We start from the raw sequence: 17,386 nt of genomic DNA, 5'->3' as shown, positions 1-17,386 counted from the left end.
AAATTATATTCTGTATCCACACTTCTGTAAGGCTTATTTTATTAAGGGCTTTGTACACTGTCCTTCTCACTGACAATCAGGACCGAGCGAGAATTATCAGATTTTCAGTGCAAAATCATCTTTTTTTTTTTCTTGTTCTTGTTAATTTTTTTTTTTTTTTTTTGTCTTGCAGGAGACCTGCAAGCTGAAAATGAGGCCAATTCTTCCACACTTTGCTGTTTTTTAATTACCTGCTTACCTTAACTGTTGCAAAATGTAGTACCGGGCAACTGGGTGTCTTCTTGTTTAGGTTTAATTAAATAAAAATCCTGTTAAGCACTGATGTATTAGGATTACTGTTTCCCAGTTTCCCGGCATATTGCCTGGTTTCAGGAGGAGTGGGGAAGTAGGCAGGTTTTTACAGTGCAGTCTGCCCACAGTTAGGAAGAATGCTATGGGAATGAACAGATAGAGAAGAAGAAAACAGCAGTAAGGGTAATTCCAAGCCATGTTTTCATTAAAAAAAATACTGAACACGTGATTTTTTTTCTGAATTTATGGCTATTTGTTCACACTTATGTGAAATACTGACAATAGGGAAGTCTTTTCTGGGCAGATAATGTGCCTTGCTTGATTTCTTTGGAGTTCTGTTCTTTGATGTTTGTATAATTAAGGCTCAGTCCATATATTTAAAGCCATATTTAGTCACTTAATAGGCTGCAATAATTATCTTTGGAGACCTAACTTTTTTTAGAATACTTAATTGTCAGTGTTTTGGAAATCAGGTGGAATAAGGTGTTAAACATAGCAACATGCTTTGTGAACATTAATATCATTAGCGAACAGCAGGGGATAGCCAGCTACCTGTACGCATTTCAGTCTGCTGCTTGTGGGTAATTGAAATGACTTTTACTAGGGAAGAAAGGCACTAGCGGCGATGGGTAGGAAAATCATTTTTGATTCTCTGATTTAATTGAAATGGATATTCTGGAACAAAGTTTCCATTCATAAATACCTATTTTATTAAGAGAGAGTAGTCCAGGAAGCCTTCATTTTCAGCTTTTGTGTTATGTCAGATAAAGCAGTAGTTTGTGGAAGTATCTGGAATAAAGCTCTATATGCCATTTTTCATTCACAAAGGAAAACCGACCAAAGATGCCTATTTTCCATTGATTAAAAGAATAAATCAGAGATGGGGGACAAAGGTTAAATAAAAGAAACATATAGCACTTAGGGATGGGTCTTGAGTGCATTTGTCCATCTGTAGGGGTGAAGTTTATATAACAAAGAACGTGCATTTTGGATGTTTAATTAGAATATTTAATAACAGTATATTTTCCTCCTTTTTACATACACGTCCTAAAAATAAGTACTTGATTTTTAATAATCTTGTACATGTAAGTTTATCTAATAATACTGCAAATGTAGCAGCATTATGCTGCTTTAATCCTGTCATTAGGAAATGATACGAGCCACTTGCAGGTTATGTATGTATGGTATACATAATCTATGTGTACTCTTTTAAAATAGCATCCGGTTTCACTGTTATTGTTAAATTCCGCTGTATGAGATTGCCATAGTTGTGTATGAATTGTGGGTTCCTGAGTGCTGTTTCTGTAACGCCTGGTTACGTTGTCACCGTGCTGCAGGTACTTCAGAACATTGCAGAATGTGCAAAAACAATGTTCAATTCTTAAAACGGGCTATCAGGTAATTTTTGTATTTTACAGTAATCCTAATACATCAGTGCTTAACAGAAGTCCTTGCAGGAGCATTTGCTCTGTGAACTCTGAGAATTAAGTACATAGTGTGTGGCAGTATGCAACCATCAATCAGCTATATAGGAAGTAATAATGAATATAAATACACACTTTAAAAGCATAGAAGGCATTAATCTCAAATACTTAGATTCTGAGAATGAAATAACTCATGGGAAGCCTTGAGGTAATAAAGAGTATTTTTGAATACAGGCAGTATAAGAGACTTGTAGAAGAGTGGTTAATACTCTACTCCTCAGGCAGAGCATACAAGGGAAATTACTCCTGCATATTAGCCTTGAGAGGCTGTGAATTTTAGAGCAAATAAGGAAATGCTATAAACATTTCAGTGTTTATGATGTGGAGAGCAAAGATTTGTTTACTAAACAATGCAGCAGTGATTTAGGCACGTGATGCTGGGTTTTTGCAAGAGTTCAGAATTACAGTGGAATTGCACAAGCTTCAGATCTGAGGAATGACGGAAGATGTCTGCTAAATGTCATGTAAACAGTGTTTGCATTCCATCACTAGGACATTATTTCAGGTAATTGCAGAAGAATAAGTAATTAGAACAGAAAGCATGGTATTAGGTGGAAATTGTCTTTGGAGGGAAATCCCGGTCATACAGAAATGAATGAAAATTTCCACTAGCGTTAATGAGATGAGATTTCACTTCAAAAAGTTACTTTTGTTTTCAATATCCCTTGACCTGATACAACCCTTTTACTAGATTTATTTTGAATATGCTAATTACAATTATACACAGAATATTTTATATAACTACATAAACATATATACACACGTACACGATACATATGTATACACAGATGCATGCATATAATGAATCAGACACAGGTACCATTCTGGAAGGAACATAAATTATGTGCCCCAATTAAACATCCATGTAGTATACTCCCATATAAACCACATCCTTGATGCTACGTATGGCTGGACATACCCGTACGTGGTACTCCTTTGTGGACAGAATCAGTATGTGTAACCAATCTTATTCACTTTAAAGTAAATCTAGATTTATAATAAGTGATTTTGCAACAGATAGATTTTATGAACTCCATTGGAATTCTGAGTGCCGTGCTTTTCTCTATATTTATTCAAGAATGTAGATACATTCACAAGAAAGGTCAAGAAAAGGTTTATTATGAAGCTGAATCTGTCACTACTTTTTTAGAAAATTTTATCAAAAAGTTATGCTCAGCAAAACTGTGCAGCTTGCCTTTTGATGTTTTGTCAGATGAAAAACTGTTGTGAACATATCTTGAAAGAGACCATAAACTAATGTCCTTACATTGGCCTTTTAATTAACTATTAACAATAAAACTCCACTATTTTTACAGTTCAATAATGTGGTTTTTCAGTGGATGCTGTACCGGGCTGGTTGCCAGCTGTATTCTAACAAGCATCCTCCACCCAAAAGATTGGTGAAGGGGGCAAGAGAAATCTTTCTAGTTTCCATTTAACGAATAGTATGTGCACATCAGCCTGAGCTTTGTACGTAACTGCTGGCAGGATTAGCATTATTTAAAAGTTGCAACAAAGCTTCCTTTCAACTGAATGCCTGGTGACTATTTAAATAGCAAGAAAAGTGCAGAAAAAATAGGCAGAGAAGGAAGACCTGTACATTTTAAGGCAGGCATTGCCATTTAGCACTATATATGTATCTCTATATATAGTGTGTGCATGCTCATTTCGTGACGAATCAGAACCTGCTGAATGCAGGCCTTCTGTTATTTCCTTAATGCTACATCCCTGAATAAGACCCTGTGTTGCCTTAATTAGAATGCCTGAGGAAAGGCAACGTTTTTACTGGAGCTACTCTGTGGGCATCATACAGCGGGGTTAATTCAAGTTTTGTAACGTTAAAGGGCTTAGGGTAACTGCAGAGAGGGGAAGGGAAGCTTCTCGCTTGCCCATGTGTTTCAGTGGTTGTACAGCAGTCCTTCGCGTTCTGCTTTACAACGGCAAGCAAGCAAATAACGTATTTCTTTTTTCCTCAGGAAAAAAGGAATTAAGTAGTTTTCATATGTTTTAATAACTGGAAGACTCCAAAAAGAGGGGTGACTTTCATGTTCCAAGATGGGTTAAGTAATACATAACTTTGCAAGAAGTTCCATGTTAGAGCTCTGCGATGCAGCAGGTATTATCAGATTAATTGCCAGTCAACCATTTGAAATATCTCATCTTTTCAAGAGTGTTTGGATGCTCCCAATAATGAGCTTTGGAAAGGTATTCATCTCCCCAGGAGAGACAAAAGTTTCTGTAAACTTGACTTCAATAACTATTGCTGTGGGCAATGAAATCTATACAAGCAAACCAAGCCCAGGAGATAGGTTGCCTTCTGGCAGGCTATTAGCAAGCATTTTCTTACAAACTTGCAATTCTTCAAAATAATAACTACTATTATTTTTATCTGGAGATATTTTCTGTTTGAACTAATATTTTTAAAAGCCTTGGGGTCAGAGCACACCAGAATCACCCTTACCAGTAGTCCTGCTGAATGGGAATAGAGTAGGCTCACACCTACAATTTAACCAGCCATAGCTTGGTTCTCGTACTGTCTGAGCTTTGTGCCAGGTGGAGCTCTCAGCCTGGCCACAGTTCCCTGGCTCCTATAGGGGAACCCTAAAGCGGTAAGGAAAGAGCTTTACCTTACACTACTTCTATAAGATTCTTTAGGTTGCTGGGGGCAAGGGGGTGGAACTTCACCTGCTAACTCCCTTGCTGCATCAGATTCGCCTTCCAGATACTCTCAGAGCTTCCTTTCCTTCTGGAGCAAGGGTTTCCAGAACAGGCAGGAGCAGTGTGGGAGCAGAGGGACACATTTGAGCTGGCAAAGATCCGCACAGAAGGCATTCTTCAGTGATGGGTCAACTGTGTTCAGATCACTTTGGACCCTAAAGTTTCTTTAAGGGTGAAAAAATGTTACCCCAAAGAATAATTTTGAAAAATAATTTCCAGTTCTTTTGTTGTTGTTGTTTGGAGGCTGGGAGAACAGATCACAAACGCTCAGCCAACGTTCAGTTCTCAAGGTTTTGGGAAAGCGCAGAGCTCTGCTGCAGGCCATTTCATGTGTTGGCACCGCAACGGGATAGCGAGGCGAGCCTCCAAACTCTGCGGAAGACAAATGATGCTTTATTGCAGCCTTTTTCTAAACATTAACTCGAAAAGACAACTGAATGCAGCTTTTCTGTTAGGAGAATCCAGTAAGAATTGTACAGTGCCTACCTCTTCAAAAGAGGAGCTCCAAATACATAAGGAAAAAGCTCCTGTTTTGTGAATGGAGCTACTGACTTCCACTGTGCAGTCGAGAGAAAATCCGGGCAATAGAAAAGGGTGAGCTGTGGGGAAGCCAGAGGCGTTGCTCTACGCTTGCTGTCTTGCCAGCTAGCAGTCCGCTGCGAACTTGCAGTGCTCCATGCAAACTTGTCATTTTCAGATTATTGGAAGCAATTGTAGATCTATTTCCTTTTGTTAATTAAAACAAACAAAAACAAAACAACAAAAAAAATCCTGCTAAAATAACTTGGAATAGTAATTTGAAATGGTGTATTCTGAACACTGGAACTTTAAAAATTTTATTATACAAACAAATACGCTAAATTTGTGAACTGGACATGTGATCTATAAGAATATACTTTTTCCCTCACCCTCCAAAAAAAAATGGTGTGCTTGCCACTAAACAGCAGCCTGCTTCCAATGTTCAAGAGAGTATGTAGGGAGGAATGGGCATCTGACATGTACCATAAGATCTACAGGCAAAATTAAGTTTTGCTTCTGTAAATTGAAAAATAGATCATGGTATGAAATAGTATAGTACCTACTTACAATATCATTAAGAAATTACTTGGCAGACTTAACTTTGGCTATGAGCATAATTATTCAACGTCAGAGAAATGCATAAAAAATATATTTAACATTGGTTTGCCAGAATTTTCTCATTTTGTTCATTTTAGTGAAAATGCCTGCAAGAATATTACAATAGAGGAGTATATTACCGTGAAATACAGCAAGTGACAACTTTACTTTTACCAGAGATTTGTTTTCTTTAGCTAAATTACTGCAAATATTTTGCTGTATCTGCTGTTAAGTACAGTAATTTTAGAAGTCTTACACTTGGATCCTGCACTCTTGGGACAGGAAATACAGTAACTGCAGCACTGGATTCTAGACATCTCCTTCTCTAAATCTATTTCAAAACATAAATGTAAGTCCTGAAATCTTATTGTGGGGAAGGCTCCCACTCTAGGGCTCAAACAGTGACAGTGCTCAGGTACAGGGGTTTAAGAACTGTCCCCCCCAGATTAGATATCCCTATAAAGACAGATATCCTATAAAGTAATAGCAAAACCATGTGCTGCATTTATAAATAACATCTCAAACGTGACACAAGCGCTACGTATTTATTTTAGACAGCAAAGAACACAAATGATTTTCTGCTGACAGTTGGTATTCTGAAGTATTAAGTTTTTTATTTAGATGAAGTTTTCCCATTATGTCTCATTATTTCAGTCAGCATTTATGCTTTTATGCCTTTTCCTTTTTGTAGGACATATTCTAACAAAAATAAATAATTAAACCACAGATGAACTGTCAAAAGGGAACATTCATATTTTAACGCAACATTAACATTTTGGTAATTAACATGGCAGTTAATGCTTTTAGCAGATGTAACAACATTAGACTTGTAAATTTTAATTAAAGTTAATGGTTCACGATAGCTGTAGGGATCAGGCATCCTCTCTGGATACTGAAAACATGTCTAATGTGATTAGAAATACTAATTGAAGAAAAAAAGGACTGCAGTAGTAATGACTGTACTTCTTTACCCTACTAAATTATTACAAACCTGCAGCTACTTTTAAAATATATTTGTAGGAGGGAGCTTGAAGAGTCAAATGCTCCCCTTGAAGAAATTAAAAGGGGTCAAAAGAACATTGCAGATGTTTTCTGGGTGTTAGAAGAGGGAAAAATCATTAATTGAAAGTCACTTCTCCTTCCTTATCCTCCTGAGATCGTATTCCCAAGAAATGCTGTAAAGTTGGTTGGTTGCATTTCACATCCCTTTTGGATTTAATTAGGAACTAATGTGTTAGCTTTAATTCCCTTAGAGGCTTTGAATTCCAATGGCAGGCACAGAAACAGGACTAGTACTGGGAACTGTGACTCAAGTGGACATTTCTCTGCTTCAGTGCAAGTTAAGAGATTGATAGTGAGTCCTTTCCACGGCCTGTTGATACATGAAACATTTTAATAAGCACAGGGAAAGGATTAGTTTTACTAAGGGTAATTACAAGCTGTTAGCCACCTATAAAATGCACTTACATTTTATTGTAAAATGCCAGCAATATTTATTTCACTTGTTCTGGGGAATTTTTTCTCTAAAGCTGTCTCAAAGGTCTGCTGAAGTTAGTAGAAAAATCTCTAGTTCTTATTCTAGCAAAATTGCCCCCTGAAAATCATATTCTTTCTACTGGGAGTTCTGGCTAATAAAGATTAAACACTGGAACCTAAGTTTGCTTTTTTGACTGACAATAGTTATTTTTACTATAAATGCCATTATTCCCCACTAGTGCCTTTAGCTCTTTTTCTGTCAACACCCTTCCAACATCATCATAAATTATTATTCATTTACTTTGCAGCGCAGGCATAGGCTCCATTCCACTAGGCAAAGTGCAAAGACATGGTGAGAGACAGTTCCTGTTTGGAAGAGTTACACTCTAACTGGTTGTGACAAAGGCGAAGAGAAAAGATGCTAGGAGAACGAATGCTGTTCTCTCTCAGTTAATTTCTAGCTGAAAGTCTGAAACGAGTAGGAAATTTGGTTAAGCTTATATGAAAAGGCTGACTAAAGCTATTTGAAGAAAGCTTAGCAAGGAACACTGCAATTCTGAACATTCACAAAGATATATATTAGTCCCTGGGGGAAGAGCCTCCGTCCAATGTATAAACCTTTTTATCTTGCATTGGTACTGATTATAAACACTAAATTGTGTTTAATTACGGACCTTATGCTGCCTTTCTACAAAGGTGTAAATTTTGTTGAATTCGAATAAGAAAAAAGATCTTAAGCGTGCATTTTGAATAGCTGTCCAGTTTTGTCATTCGGTATGATACAGAGGATAACACAGCAAGTTTGAATATGCACCTTTATAACCCATCCTGTTATATATTTATTCATTATAAATAGCAGTTAGGGAAGAGTTTCTGGTGCAAGACCCCAGTCTCATGCGGAGTATATCTGATGAAATTAAAAACCAACCAACCAACCATCAGTCAGATCCTACAAGCTTTATGGATGGACACTTGAGATGACATTCTGGCTTCCCTGAGGGCAACAGCAAAACTTCCCTGAGGTCAGTGGCTTCCTGAAGTACTTATGTGTTAAATGGCCAGGAAATGCTTTTATTCTATCAGTCGTTTCCCACTGGAAAATCCCGTATGTTTTACAAACTTTGTTCTCAATTTTACCTGTGTTACTATGCAAACATAATAAATTGCTTCCATTGATCCCTCAGGGCTTCAACACTGCAGAGTACAACAGTGAGGATGTCGGATCTACCCAAGCATGCAGTCAGGTGGGAGGGGGAAATGAAAGTTAAAGTTGAGGTTTCAGTATATTTTCTAGGCACCAGGTCTTCATTTCCTAGGCACCAATGAAGCTAATGTGATTCTGCACATGGATCCGTAAACACGGGCATTTATTTTGACTCAAAATGTAACAGATCTGGGTTTGCTTTAATAATTCACTGCAGTTTTGTAATAACAACTCAAGGAGAACACCGTTTGTGGCAGCTATGACTTACTAAAGGAAAGGACAAATTTGACTGATTTTTTATTTTAGTTTTATTTTTTTAAAAAGAAAATTCCAGATCCAACAGCCAAGGCCCAGGTCTTCAGCTGTGTAAATCAGTATGACTGCACTGAAGTCCCAGCAGCTATGCTGACGTACACTAGCTAAGGATCTGGACCTCAGTGACAACCAAATATATAGTTTATAGTTTTTATTGGCAAGTACATGTTTATAGACTTTAAGGCAGTTTCTAAACCTGTGTTGTATCGTAAACACTACTGCCTTGGACAAACAGACGTAACAATTACTTGAAAGTTGAAAGGCTTACCTATTTCTGTAAGACTTTCTTTAACACGAGTTTCTGGTTTTCTGTGAAAGAACCTCATGCATGAAGGGTCAATTGCCAGACACCAGTGAGATAATCTCTGCTGTTGCAGAAAAGTAGTATTCAGGCTCTGGCATTTAGAGCAAGGTAATCAATTAATTTACAAGGTGAAAGCTTAGAAATATATAAGGGGAATACTTCCCAGTCACTGATTAGAGATTCATTGACACAGAATTCCTGAGGCCAATGACTTTGTGAGGTTTAGAACAGGCTGGACCTTTAGATAGACAGGGATCCTAGGAAAAAAAAAAGAAGTCTAGAGAACAGTAGCTTGATGCACCAGGGTGTATGGTAAGTATTTGTTAACTAGGAACAGCTAGTTACAGGTACATCGATTGCTAGGTTCTGGAACGGAGTCATTGCCAAAGTGTGCAACTCCAGTGTGGTACAAATAGCTCTACAAGGAATTTGAAATTTCTGGCAGAGCAGTCTATCATGGAAGTTTCTAACCTGAGGGGGAGTTGTGCTGCCCTCAAGAAACATGGGGAATGCTAGGATTGGGAAATGTGGTTGGAGTGGGAATGCAGGACGTGAACTTGAGGGAGAAAACATCTGGCAAGACATTGACGAGAAAAGAAACCAAAAGTGCCTATGGCTTCCAGAAACCTTAACGCTGCTTTTTGTTAAACACTTCTGTGATTTTCTCTCATATATGGAGGAATAAGAAACAGTGCATTGTAATGATAGCGTTTTGGGACCCTAAATAAAAGAAGGAGTAAAATCTTTCAAATTACTGCATTCAGAATTTAGAACAAACACTATTCTGATTTCTCTTTTTGTGTAAAATAGACGCATTCTGTTATTTGTTTGCTGACAACATTGTACTGCCTGTTTCTTAGTGCAATGTTGTCATGGTTTTAGATTCCTTAAGCTCAGTGTTTCTCACACTTCTACATAGTCACAGCTTTCTGCACAGCAATATTGTAAAGTGTTCGGGGCTCTCTGATGTCCCTTGAAACTCTGTTATCAGCCTTCTGGTTTTAGATGTATAATTGCAAATTCAACCGCCCTAATCTTTAAAAATTGTAATATGTATATGAAAAAGAATATCTCCATTTTCATTAGAACACAGTTCACTGCCACAAAATGGTGAGCAAAATCACCTTTGGAAAGAAAGTATAAAGCAGTTCCATTCCTCAGTGTTTGCTGTCTAAGCTCTAACAAGATCTGAAGCAAACAGTGGTGAGTGATTGTGTCCCAACTCCTCTCAAATACCTGCATTTACCTGCATTTCTAGCCCCTTCCTGCTTCCCATCAGGCAGGTGAATAATCAGAGAGAGAGAATTTGTCATCCCGTGGAAGATGAGGCAGACAAAGCACCTTCATATCCAGTCTCCATCCTTCCTAAAAAGCCTGCCAGGCTGCTCAGCTCTGCCAGGCAGTAAAGGGGCAGGACTGGTTGTAGTGGTCCCTGCTGCTGCTCTCTGGCAGCGGGCAGTAGCAGATGTCTGGCAAACGCATGTAAGAAGAGAATAGATAGGGTAAAGGCTGTCTCTGAGGATAGCCTCACAGCTTCTGGCAGTCTGTAGCATAAGGATGTCCTGAGCTGGCATTTTTTCATGTATGGTTTAAATGATTACTTATGTTCTTTCTCTGAAATTGTTTTTTAAGCCACTCCTATGTTTGACCTGCACAATATGTCACCATACAGACAAGTGCTTTCATGCGTTTAATTTGTAACTTCTGCCTGCTATCTTTATTTTATGCTTTTACTCTGAATTATTCTTTTATCAATATTAATCAATAAAACGATAGTAAGAATTACCTTTTCTATGACTTTCATAAGTTGACGTATCTCCTTTCTCTCTTCGGTCATCTCATTTACTCATCTTACATGTAAGCTGAAGCTTTCCAAGCATTTTTCCTCCCATACAAATTTTTGCTTAGCATGAATTTTCCTTTTCATTCCTCCTTGCAATTTTCTAACTCTAGTTATTTTTTTGTTTGTTTTTAATTATCCTGGATAATTTGGTATTACTGGCAAACTTGGTCATCTTGTTATCTGTTTTCTCTAGTTTTTATAAAGAGCAATGGACACAGCACTGATCGCTGTGAGATTCTGGTAGAAATCTTCCTCCGTTGTGGATATGGATTATTTATTTTTAGCCTTTGTCCTACCCGAAATCAGTTACTAGCTAAGTATAGGGCCTTTTGTCTTACTGCATGACAACTTACTTTCTTTAAGAATCTTTAGTGAAGATTTTATAAAGAAGACTTTCTGAAATACAGGATCTTATATCATCCAAGCTCACCCTTTCCACATAACTTTCCAAAAACTCTGGTAGGTTTGTGTAGGAATGCCCTGTAGGAATATCTACCTAAGCAATCAAATAGTTTTTCTAGCTTTATCTTTGCTAAATCCTTCTTTCTTTAAATCACAATCATTGTTTGGCCCTGCAAATCTACAAGAGCAGGCTTCCTGCTTCTGATGTTTTTGGAAGAAGTTTTACAATAACGTTTTATACCATTACCAACATTTTCCTTAAGTTGCTTTTGGCCTGCCTTTTACAGTTTTACATTTAGCTTGCCAGAAGTTTTGCTATTTTCTGTTTTCTTCATCTGAACACAATATTTTTAAGAGTGCCTTTTTGCTTTTAATACTATGCTTTACTCTCATGTAGAGCTCTGCTAGTCTTCAAGAGTTCCTCCTTTGATAGATGATGTATACTTGCTCAGAGATCCTAATGCAGGTCATTTTCCCCTTGGACTCTTCATTTTAATATGCTTTCAACAAACTTCCTTGATGTCGTGTAGTCCTCTTTCAAAGTTCACTGTTGCTATGTTAGATTTATTTGTCCTGTTCACTTCTACAGGGGTGTTGAATTTGAATATATTGTGATCAAAATTCTAAAATGCTTCTTTGATACAGAAGTTCTGAAGAAGGTCTGGTGCCCTGCTTGGTCCAAAGCAGTTCTCTGAGCACTTTTGATGAATTGCTCCATTTCATGATTTATGTTGTCTTGAAGTTTAAGTTCTGCACAATATCCTATCATAATATTTATCCAGTCCAGATAGAAGTGATCTCTCTCTTCTCTCCTGCTGTCACAGCCTTTCTAATTTCCCCTGCCATGTAACAGGCAGATATGCTAGCTTTTTTACTGTTTGTAACAAAGAACCAGGGTAGAGGGAAACTTGAAGCCTGAAAATTCAGGCTTCAAGGTTTTACAGCAGAACAGTTGCTCCTTTTGATTAATTTCCTGTAGTTTATTGGTTTGAAGAGCCTAAAGAATTGTTAACCAGTGAGCTGTTATGTTACGCTCTTACCTCTGTGACCCCAAAGACATCTATTCCCATGCTCCACTGTCCTAGTGAGCTCTGTTGCCTGAAATTTTTAAAGTTTTGAAATCTATATTTTTCCCGAGTCTTAAGTTTATTCTGTTAATGAGCATCTCAAGAAGCTAGACGTACAGAGGCCTGGATAATAAGGGTAGCAGGAAGCACATTAGGAATCATCTGGGGAATAGGTCTAAACGTTTGAGTTCTTGGTTGACTTATATGTTGTTGCCTAGCAGTGTCTAGCTGCTTTTAACGCCAGTAGCTGCCAGTACCTGGCAGAGACCACTGGTTTCTAGTTCAGTGCTAATCCACATGTAGCACTGCCACTCCAGATAGTATCTTTTGTCATCATTCGATATTTTAGATATCCTTGAACCCAGACCGTATTTATAAGTTATACATATCCATAGATTTCAACGATCAGAAAAAGACTCAGGGAGCTTTCTGAAATTGACACTGATATTTAAATAGATTGATACTGGCAAGCCTAGTTGGCAAATAGCCAGGTCTGCCAGTGGCATTTAGGAAACATCTGTAAATGAGTATCTGTAGTTACCAACTGTTCCACATCGTTGCATATTTGTTTTACGAAACGTAGTAGTAAATTATGCATGTCTGTGTATTGCTATACTGTTATTATGGTTGGACTCAATTACTTGCAGACTGTTAAGGATTATCAGAATGAACTCCCAAATTAGAATTAGTGGGGGACAGCACTATCTCTCCCATATAGATTGGAGAACTCTCATCTAGTATACTACTTGGGGAAGTTTTAGTTGACCATTCAGGATTGTTCAGTACTTCACAGGAAAAAGTGGGTCTCTCTCTATCATCTCCACATACTCCCTGTACCTCGCGATCCTTCCCTCTGCACTCAAAACCAGTGCATTTATCAGATCCTAGAAATAAAACCAAAGGATGCTTCAAAATGGGGTGGAGTGAGGTGGTGTGAGCAGTGGTTAAAATGGGGATGTCAGCAAGTCCTGCAAGACCCCTCTACCTCCACAAACATTACCTAGGGGTAACCAGAGGGACCAGACTTGTCAGCAAGACCCAGTACGGGGAATCAGACACCTGCCCTCTTTTCTTCTGCCTCTGGCCTGTTTGATACCAGGTGTAGAGCATTTGCTGGCAACACCTTCAGGAGTCGGTAGGACTTAGGGACAGATCCATGTTCTTCCTCCTGTACTGGGTCTGGCTGGGATGTTAACTTTCCCTGCAGCAGCCCATACAGCGCTGTGCTCTGCACTCGTAGCTAAAACAGCAGTGGTATCACACCAGTGTTGTGTCTGCTGCTGAGCAGTGCTGGCACAGCATCAGGACTCTCTCTAACCCTCCTAGGGGGTGGGCAAAAATGTGAGAAAAGAAACATCACCCGGGCAGCTGACCTCAACCAACCAAAGGGATATTCCATACCATATGATGTCACACTCAGCAATAAAAGGTGGAAAAAGGAAGAAGAGGGGAGGGGTGGACTCTCGTTGTGAAAACGTCTGTCCTCCTCCCAAACACCGGCTACGTGCGTTGAGGCCCTGCTTCAAGGACGTGGTCAAGCACCGCTCATTTGTGGGAAGTAGAGAGTAATTTATTTCCTCTGCACTTCCACATAGCCTTTACTTGTTCTGTATAGTTTTCCCTTCCCCCCCCCCCCTTTAGTTAAATTGTTAATTGTTTAGTTAAATTGTTTAGTTAAATTGTTTAATTAATAGTAATCTTTCCTTAATAATTATTTCTTTTTTCCTTTAATTAAATCATCCTTATCTCAACCCATGAGTTGTTCTTTCCTTTACTTCTTCCCCTCATCTAAGGAGGGGGAGTGAGAGAGCAGTTGTGGTGTTCAGCTGCCTAGCACGGTAAAACCACCACACCTCGCAAATCCCTAATTCCAGCATGTCTTCATCTGTTTTCTCTGAACCTTTGCTAGCTGGTTAGTCAGTGTCCCTCCGGCCTCCAAGAGAAGCACTTGCCAGAGATAAGCCTGCTCCTTAACAACCCCTAAGGCTAGTCGATCTTCGGGAGCCTTTTCTGCCTTTCTGATTCTGTCTGATGTAAAGGCTCCATTACAGGGAATGCCAGATGAGTTTATTAAAGTGAAATGTGCATTGAAAAGCAAAGAAAAATATCCTTCTGTAAGTAAACCTTTGTACAGCACAGCTCTGAAGACAATCTTCCATTGTATGTGGCAGATTATTGAGTATTGTCAGAGTATTACAGAGTATTGTCACTCGGCAAATTCAAAATTAGTGGGTGCACAGTATGTTATTAAAGCCATTTATATTAAGGGCTCTTTATGACGGTCATGATGATGGACCAGTTAACTGAAGCAGTGTCTTCAGTTTTAGGCTTTCTGGTTTTCAAGAACCAAAAAGAAAATGGAGGCAACCATCCTTTAATGGGAGTAAGGTTGGAATAGAGGAAAGAGAAGATGCTGCAGCAATTGGTAATGGCAGGCTAGCGCAGCAGTTGGATTCAGGCAGCTGAAGAGAGAAGTCAAAATATTATGGGAATGTAGTGATGGTAGCTACAGAGAAATAATAAATGGAGAAAATCAAGGAAAAAATGAAAGTAAGTGCAGCGAGTATAAAAATAGGACCTCACACAAAAATAAACCAAACCAAATGAAAACAAACAAACAAAGGAAAAAAAAAACAACCCAACAAATCAAACCTGTACACTAAGATTAAACAAAGGAAGACAATGAGAAACCTACTGGGAAAAAAAAAAAAAGATAAGTAAACTCTGGATTATTCTCTTGAACGTAAAATGTAGAGAAAGCTTCAAATGCTGTGTAGGATTCCCCCGGTGATTGCGGACTGCTCATTTTCTAACTGTGAGGATCTAGAAAATAGCAATAGCTGGATATTATAATAGTAATTGCCTTTATTTGCAAAAAAAAAAAAAAATACACCTAATAATACTCAGTATGTTGTGGTCAACTGCACACCAAATATAATTTCCATGATAATTTATCCATGAAAAAAAGTCTTTTAATTGTGATTCCAAGTGTACTTTTTAAGAAATACAAAATGCACTTCCAAGGGACAGCTATAGGTTAGCTCTGGTTCCACCACCAGCAGCCACCTTGTTACTGCATGGGGACACCACACAACCTGGTGCTGCAATAGAGGAAATGGGCGGGATTATGACTAAATGTAACATCACAGAAATGGGACAGCGAAAAATAATTTGCTTTCAATCTTTGTCAGAGTTTCTATTGCTGCATTGAACAATATTGTTGCATATTGTTTCATATTGCTGCAGATTTCTCACTACTGAAAAGTTTGGCTCAGAATCAGAGTATGATTTTGTATAGAGAGGCGGACAGGCTTTCCTTAGGCACTCTGGCCTGTTTCCTATTTATTCTGCAAGAGCCTTAAATCAAGCACAACTTTAATGGTTACAGAAAAAAGAAAATCAAAGCAAAACACGCTCGTCTTTACGTAGAGCTTCCACACGTCAGGACGAGGCTGTCTGACGACACGGACGCGCAGCCTTCCCAGAGCCACCCCTCACGCCGGTTCCCCAGCCGGGCGCGGCGGGAAGCCCGCTCCTTGCCCCCGGTCCTTGGCTGAACTCCCGCGAACCCGAAGCGGCGGTGCGGAGCTCCGGGCCGCCTACCAGCGCTGCGCTCCTGCCGAGGGAGGACGCGGCGGGACAGGACGCACAGCCCCCCGCTCAGCCTCGTCCCTGGCGCTTTTATTTCTGTGAATATCGCCCAGGCAGCGCCGTGCCGCCCCCCCCCCGCGGCACCGCACAGAGCGAGCTCCCGGCCCCCTGACCCCGGGGGCGGCGGTGCGAGGAGGAGCCCGGCGGCCGCTCCGCCTCTCTCCCTCCTTCCCTCCCTCCCTCCGTCCGTCCCTCCCCGGGGCTGCCGGGATGTTTACGGGCCCGGCAGGAGCGGCGGGGGGCGGAGAGCAGCTCGGGGCCGCGGCGGGTGCCCGAGGGGCCGGCGGGGAGCCCCGCTAGGCGGCCGGCACGGCGCGGCTCCGCTCAACTGAAGGTAACGGCAAAGGCCGCCGGGGGGCGGGAGGCGAGGGGGCCCCGTAGGCGCCGCGCAGGAGGAGGCGGAGGCGGCGCCGGCGGCCCCCCGGTGAGCCGGGGCCGGGCCGGGGGCCGGGGGTCGGGATCCGGGGCCGCGCCCGTGCCCGCCCGCCTGGAGGCGCCCCCCGCTGCCCCGCTCCGCCGCCCGCCGGGGTCCCGCCCCCCGCCGCCTCCCGTTGGCCGCCGCGGCCCCGTCTCGCAGCGCCATTGGGCGCCGCGGCTGTCGCTCCGCCCGCCGGACGGGGCCGGGCGGGGAGGACCCGGGGGCCGCGGCCTGCTGCGGGGCGCGGGGGGCGAGGCGGGCCCGGCCCGCGGGGAGCAGCTGCTGCGCCCCCGGCCCCCTCCTCGCCTCAGGGGGCGTCTGGCGGCCCCCAGCGCCCTGTCGTGGCCGTGCGGGCCGCCCTCAGCAGCCCGAGCTCTGTTTTGTATTTCGTGAAAAGCATCACTTCTTCAGTGCTGGCACCCGTCAGGGGCATAAAACTTCTGGCAGAGCACAGTAAATTGTGCGTGTGGTACCTCACACAGGCATTTCATTACTGACACTGGAAAAAAGAAAAGTTTCTTAATTATTTCCCCACTTCCTCAGCCAACTGAATGGTAAACTTTTTGGGGTACCATTGAGGTAATAGTATCATTTTCTGGGGCTGGAATGGCAGCACCGCTTCCTGGGAAAGGGTCAGGCACACGCAGTAACTTCCCTGAGGTGCAGCGTGTATTTCCTGCAGGGTGTTACAAGCCTGAGGTGCACAGACGGCAGGGACAGACGTATCATTCCGTAAGGGAGATGCTTTGGGTGGCTAGGTGCCATGCGGATACCTGCTGAATCAGCAAGAAGGAAGTCTTAAAGTGTTCTCCTTTCAGTGCTGCCTAGGAGGCAGCTCAGCGCTGCAGTGCCGTGGCAGTGCCTGCATCTGAAGGTTGGGACTCAGGCTGTAGAGGGGTGAAATGCCGTAAAGACCCTCCTTAGTTCATGGGCTGTGAAAACATGAGCAGAGGGAAATTGTGTAGCTGTGGAAAGAGGGAAACTTACAAATAACACCAGGCTGCTTTAAAGTAAGAGTTTAAAGCCCTACGGTGTTTTATTATTATTATTATTATTATTGATACAGCGAGAAAACGGGAGAATTCCATGCTCTTTAC

General features: G+C 41.2%; 1 protein-coding gene across 1 annotated transcript in view; it reads left to right on the top strand.

The window, feature by feature from the left end:
* The first annotated feature begins 16,053 nt into the window (after positions 1–16,053).
* The window catches only part of NEK7 (NIMA related kinase 7), a 69,323-nt gene continuing 67,990 nt past the window's right edge, over positions 16,054–17,386 (top strand). The window contains exon 1 of the mRNA XM_040565200.1: positions 16,054–16,205. The gene's annotated coding sequence lies outside the window, so the exon portion shown is untranslated. The remainder of the gene's footprint in view (positions 16,206–17,386) is intronic.

The sequence above is a fragment of the Cygnus olor genome, chromosome 8 (genome assembly GCF_009769625.2).
Source record: "Cygnus olor isolate bCygOlo1 chromosome 8, bCygOlo1.pri.v2, whole genome shotgun sequence".
Classification (NCBI taxonomy): Eukaryota; Metazoa; Chordata; class Aves; order Anseriformes; family Anatidae; genus Cygnus; species Cygnus olor.
This window is presented reverse-complemented; position numbering and strand designations above follow the sequence as displayed.